This window comes from Lolium rigidum, chromosome 6 (assembly GCF_022539505.1).
Source record: "Lolium rigidum isolate FL_2022 chromosome 6, APGP_CSIRO_Lrig_0.1, whole genome shotgun sequence".
Classification (NCBI taxonomy): Eukaryota; Viridiplantae; Streptophyta; class Magnoliopsida; order Poales; family Poaceae; genus Lolium; species Lolium rigidum.
The window spans coordinates 253,190,917-253,197,954 of record NC_061513.1 but is presented as its reverse complement, the minus strand read 5'-3'; positions in this window follow the sequence as shown (position 1 = coordinate 253,197,954).

The following is a 7,038-nucleotide window of genomic DNA, read 5'->3' as shown; positions in this document are numbered from 1 at the left end:
TCGCCGGGAGCTGCAAGCGTTACCAGCGGTGCTGTAAACAGCCTCCGCCCGAGCTCCAACCGCCATCGCCGGGAGCTGCAAATGGCGTCCGTCTGAGCTGCATGTGGGGTTGCGCAGAGCTACAACTGACTATGGTTTCTGCTGCATCAGGGAAGCTGTGGCGGCGTCTTCTCCGGCGACGGTGGGGTGAGGACATACAGAGGAGCGATGTGGACAGACACAAGCAATATAGCGACGATGGGGATGTACGGGAGGAAGCGGTGCTGCCCGCCGGCGGTGGTGCTGCCAAACTGCGGCCGTGGCGCTCCTGAAGGTTTTTGCTGGCGGTTCCGCCGGCGGCGGATCCTTGGTGCTGCAACGGGCAGAGAACAAGCTCGCTCCAGGAACAAGGAGAAGAGGCCAAAAAAGTAAGGAGGAAGACGAACAGAGTGGGGCCCGCACACGTGGGTTGGTCTTTTGACAAAAAAAAGAAATACACGTGTCAAACGCACGAGTCGGAGGTTTGGAGCTTCCGGTCCTCCGAGGGATTATCAGCACGCTCCCTATTGAAACCATGGACACGGACGGGGACGGGGTTAACTGTGTTAACCATGACACCGTGGTACGAGATTAGGGAGTTGGTTCGACCACGCGGTTTGGTCGATTTTCTCTGTATTCATGTTTATATGTTGGTTGATTTTTACTCTAATAGCCGCATGATATTGTACGTAGTCTTGGCATCACCGGTTAAGTTAAAATTATGAAAACTTCTCTGTTGGTATTTACAAGTTTCTGATTTGACATCTACAATATTTTTCTACAGCTTTCGTAAAAGAATATATTGTGTTTTGAAAGAAGAAACAGTTCAAATATTTGCTAGTCTTTTTAGACTTTTTTAACTGCTAAAGACTGCTTAATTATGGTACATCTAGCATTATTGACATTCAAAAAAATGCTGGTTTGAGTACTTCTGTTCTTTTGCTGATCAAATAAACCTCTGATGATGGCTACGATGAATGAGGGTAGAAATGAAGTCAGAGGTTAGAATGGATGTTAAATTCCTACGGGATGGAGATGTAAGAATGCAATCCCCATAATTTTTTGAGAGATATTCCCGTAGATCCAAAGGTTTACTTAGGAAAATATATCCTATCTATTAGATTCCAAATCCTTGAAAGGCCCCGCAATTGTCCAACGAAAGAAACTGAGGTTGAGGTTAGGGTGGAAACCCTAGTATAGCAGCCGCCATCTGCCTTGTCATCACCGTCTACAACCGGGAATCGACGGTTACCGCCTCCTTTGTTTGCCACTCCGGCGTCCAGAGGAGGGGAGGACCTCGGACCTGCGCTCGGTGTTGTAGAAGGGTCTCTAAACTTAGAGTTTGGTCAACCGTCATTTTCGTTATGGTAGCTATGACGACGTTTTGCGGGGCAAGAATAAAATATACCCGCTTCCTATTCTTTTTCGAAATAGGAGCATAGCCCCAGCCTGTGCATCCAAAGGATGCACACAACCTTTTTTATTAGATTATTCACACAGCCTTACAAGGGATATACAAAGATCAACTCGAAGCCACCTTTCTATTTCTTTATACCCGCATCCTCTTCCACCTCGTTGGTGGCGATCTCGTCGGTGGTGTTGAGGATGGCAGGTGTTCGTCTGATCGCCGCTTAGACGGAGTGGTGGATATGGTCTGGTCTATGTATGTGATAGGTATGATGTTACAAGCTTGAGATCAATTCACGGGTTAAATGGGCACGGGTACATAGGCTCTCCAACTATCACGAACAACGTCAGGCTGGCTTCAGAAAGTGAGCAACGACAACGTGTCTGCGGCTCTGATCGCTTGGTGGTCTAAGAATCTCGATTAATATTCGTTTTATTTAAGGAATATATATGAACTTATGAAATAGATATGGATCTTTCCGGAAAATAATGTAAACGTCCAGGAAATGTACAACACATGCTGACTTTGTCTCAGGGCAAGACCTCAACACGAAGAAACTACATAATCACTAGAAATTGTACTATCATCTCGAATCCTTAGTTCCTTACTACTGAGGCAAGAGCCCCAGTTCGGTAGGATGCCGAACAGCGTAGACAATGTCTTGACTTGACGCCTCGACGAAAAGGCGCGTGGATATGGTACACATAGCGATCCAGCGAATGGAATTAGGTTCTTGTCACGTGTTAGCAAGCGACTGGACCTGTCACGTGTCCTATTTGGACACCCTGTCCACCACAGCTACCCTGAGTTAATGTGCATTTTTTTCGTCAACCAGTGTGTGATGCTGATGCTGGAGAGAGTAGCGTTCAACCGTCAACAAATCGACGCGTATCATGCATGATGGCTGTGCGTACTCTCTTCTGGTCAGTACTGTAGTGCTTGATTGGATGTGGTCGATGCGCGCACCAGAAGGACTTGTAAGTGTGTCCTCCAAAAAATTAACTCGTCGCGAGATTCCAAAGTTTTCACGAATATTAAAATTTACTTATGCGTGAAATATTACAAACATATTTAACTCACAAAATTCACCACAAACTAAAAGGACAGCCAAACAACAACCCCATACCGCACCCCTCTAGGTAATCCCACTTCCCCTTTCCCGCCCCCGTGCGCCTTCGCCTTCGCCATCGTCTCTTGAGAGCCGTCCCTACAACTCGTAAACGGACACATTATGTCCGTTGTTGTCCGTGATGTCTAAATTAGAGGCTCAACAGAAAATCGTAAATGCACCGTGCGACCGATTTTGTTCGTTTAGCTCGCCATTTTCAGCCCAAATTTGGGTTGGCTTTGCGATGGCCGGGGATAGCACATGCGTCCGCCCGTGTCCCCTCGATAAATCATCGGGCCCGTGCTTTAGTGACAAGAGAGTCAAGGAGACAATGGGTCCATGCATTCCATACTCGCCACCTCGTAGTCCACTACCGCTGGAAGCTTCCCAAACCCTAGCGCGCTCGAAGCCCTCTGCCATGGAGAAGGGAGGCGGTTCCACCCCAGCCGCAACTATCATGAGGCGAGCGGGTCGGGCGGCCGCATGCTTTTCCGTGCACATGCACCCATGGCGGAGAGGCCACACCTCGCCCACCACATTCAGAGCAACTCTTGTACATCGAGGTGGAGAGGGCTCGCTAGTACGCCGAAGCAGGCGTGCCCTTTTCCGTGGCCAGATGTCCACCTCCCTCATGGGTGGCATTTGAACTAGGAGAGGGTGCCCGTCCCCGCCATCCCCACCGGCGGCCTAGATCACCTTCCGAAGATCTTCCGCCGACGGGCCTTCCTGGTTCTGTTGCGGGACCCGACATACACCATGGACTCGCCGCGTTAGGCGTGTTGGTTTTAGGACAAGCACGATGCTCGGCGTCAGAGCATCGAGGCCCAACTGGAAGGCCTCGAGGATGACGACGTTGACTACGAGGCGCAAGAGGCACATGAGCAGCTGGTGCTAGCGCCCCGGATGCCTTCGCATAGGGCACCTCAGGTAGCTCCAGTTAAGGCGAAAGACGAGGCGCCAAAGGAGTGGCCATTATACGTCTTCCCCACCCTCCCAACCAGGTGATGGCGCGTGACGGGGCTTGATGGAGTGTTGATTCCTCCCCGGCAATGGCGCCAGAAAAAGTTGCTTGATAACGCGTGAAGCACACGTCCGTTAGGAACCCCAAGAGGAAGGTGTGATGCGTACAACAACGAGTTTTCCCTCAGTAAGAAACCAAGGTTATCGAACCAGTAGGAGATGAAGGCCACGTGAAGGTTGTTGGTGAAGGAGTGTAGTGCGGCGCAACACCGGGGATTCCGGCGCCAACGTGGAACCTGCACAACACAATCAAAATACTTTACCCCAACTTAACAGTGAGGTTGTCAATCTCACCGGCTTGCTGTAAACAAAGGATTAAACGTATGGTGTGGAGAATGATGTTTGCTTGCAAAGAATAACAGAGAACAATGATTGCAGTATGTTGTATTTCAGATGTAAAAGAATGGACCGGGGTCCACAGTTCACTAGTGGTGTCTCTCCAATAAGATAAATAGCATGTTGGGTGAACAAATTACAGTTGGGAAATTGACAAATAGAGAGGGCATAACAATGCACATACATATCATGATGACTACTATGAGATTTACTTAGGGCATTACGACAAAGAACATAGACCGCTATCCAGCATGCATATATGCCTAAAAAGTCCACCTTCGGGTTAGCATCCGCAACCCTTCCAGTATTAAGTTGCAAACTGTTAGAGATATGCCCAAGAGGCAATAATAAAAGTGGTTATTATATATCTTTATGTTTATGATAAATGTTTATATACCATGCTATAATTTTATTAACCGAAACATTGATACATGTGTGATATGTAAACAACAAAGAGTCCCTAGTATGCCTCTTATCTAGCTTGTTGATTAATGGATGATTAGTTTCATAATCATGAACATTGGATGTTATTAATAACAAGGTTATATCATTGTATGAATGATGTAATGGACACACCCAACTAAGCGTAGCATAAGATCACGTCATTGAGTTATTTGCTATAAGCTTTCGGTACATAGTTACCTAGTCCTTATGACCATGAGATCATGTAAATCACTTATACCGGAAAGGTACTTTGATTACATCAAACGCCACTGCGTAAATGGGTGGTTATAAAGGTGGGATTAAGTATCCGGAAAGTATTAGTTGAGGCATATGGATCAACAGTGGGATTTGTCCATCCCAATGACGGATAGATATACTCTGGGCCCTCTCGGTGGAATGTCATCTAATGTCTTGCAAGCATATGAATAAGTTCATAAGAGACCACATACCACGGTACGAGTAAAGAGTACTTGTCAGGAGACGAGGTTGAACAAGGTGTAGAGTGATACCGATGATCAAACCTCGGACAAGTGAAATATCGCGTGACAAAGGGAATTGGTATCATATGTGAATGGTTCATTCGATCACTAAAGTCATCGTTGAATATGTGGGAGCCATTATGGATCTCCAGATCCCGCTATTGGTTATTGGTCGGAGTGAGTACTCAAACATGTCCGCATAGTTCGCGAACCGTAGGGTGACACACTTAAAGTTGGATGTTGAAATGGTAGAACTTGAATATGGAATGGAGTTCGAATATTTGTTCGGAGTCCCGGATGAGATCCCGGACATCACGAAGAGTTCCGAATGGTCCGGAGAATAAGATTCATATATAGGAAGTCATTTTATAAGATTTAAAATGATCCGGAAGGTTCTATGGAAGGTTCTAGAAGGTTCTAGAAAAGTCCGGAAGAAACCACTAAGGAAGGCGGAGTCCCGGAGGGACTCCACCTCCCATGGCCGGCCAACCCTAAGGGGGAGGAGTCCCAAGTGGACTCCCTAAGGGGGCCGGCCACCCTCCACATGGAAGGGGGAATCCCACCCCAAGTGGGATTCCCACCTTGGGTAGGTTTCCCTATCACATGGAAGGTTTTGGGTTCGGGTCTTATTCGGAGACTTGTAGTCCAACACTTGGGGCTTCCACCTATATAATGAGGGGCCAAGGGGAGGGGGCCGGCCACCCCAAGACCACAAGGTGGCCGCACCCCCTAGTGGCCGGCGCCCCCTCTCCCAAACCCTAGCGGCCCTCTCTCCTCCACCACATCCCGCACGCTTAGCGAAGCTCCGCGGGTTTCTCCACCACCACCGACACCACGCCGTCGTGCTCGTCGGATTCAAGAGGAGCTACTACTTCCGCTGCCCGCTGGAACGGGGAGGTGGACGTCGTCTTCATCAACAACCGAACGTGTGACCGAGTACGGAGGTGCTGCCCGTTCGTAGCGCCGTGATCAAGATCTTCTACGCGCTTTTGCAAGCGGCAAGTGAACGTCTACCGCAGCAACAAGATCCTCATCTTGTAGGCTTTGGAATCTCTTCAAGGGTGAGACTCGATAATCCCATCGTTGCTACCGTCTTCTAGATTGCATCTTGGCTTGGATTGTGTGTTCGCGGTAGGAATTTTTTTTTCTTCTATGCAACGAATCCCTACAGTGGTATCAGAGCCGTGTCTATGCATAGATGGTTGCACGAGTAGAACACAATGGTTTTGTGGGCGTTGATGCTCTTGTTATCTTTAGTTGAGTACTTTGCATCTTTGTGGCATAGTGGGATGAAGCGGCTCGGACTAACTTTACATGACCGCGTTCATGAGACTTGTTCCTCGTTCGACATGCAACTTGTATTGCATAAGAGGCTTTGCGGGTGTCTGTCTCTCCTACTATAGTGAAGATTCAATTTACTCTTCTATTGACAACATTAGTATCAACGTTGTGGTTCATGTTCGTAGGTAGATTAGATCTCTCTCGAAAACCCTAAACCACGTAAAATATGCAAACCAAATTAGAGACGTCTAACTTGTTTTTGCAGGGTTTGGTGATGTGATATGGCCATAATGTGATGATGAATATGTATGAGATGATCATTATTGTATTGTGGCAACCGGCAGGAGCCTTATGGTTGTCTTTAAATTTCATGTTGAGTAGTATTTCAAAGTAGTTGTAATAGTTGCTACATGGAGGACAATCATGAAGACGGCGCCATTGACCTTGACGCTACGCCGACGATGATGGAGATCATGCCCGAAGATGATGGAGATCATGTCCGTGCTTTGGAGATGAAGATCAAAGGCGCAAAGACAAAAGGGCCATATCATATCACATATGAACTGCATGTGATGTTAATCCTTTTATGCATCTTATTTTGCTTAGATCGCGACGGTAGCATTATAAGATGATCCCTCACTAAAATCTCAAGATAATAAAGTGTTCATCCTTAGTAGCACCGTTGCCAAGACTTGTCATTTCGAAGCATCTCGTGATGATCGGGTGTGATAGAATCAACAAGTGCATACAACGGGTGCAAGCCAGTTTTGCACATGCGGATACTAAGGTGGCCTTGACGAGCCTAGCATGTACGGACATGGTCTCGGAACACGTGATACCGAAAGGTAGAGCATGAATCATATGGTTGATATGATGAACACTTTGAGTGTTCGCCATTGAAATCACACCTTGTCTCGTGATGATCGGGCTTAGGTGCGGTGGAT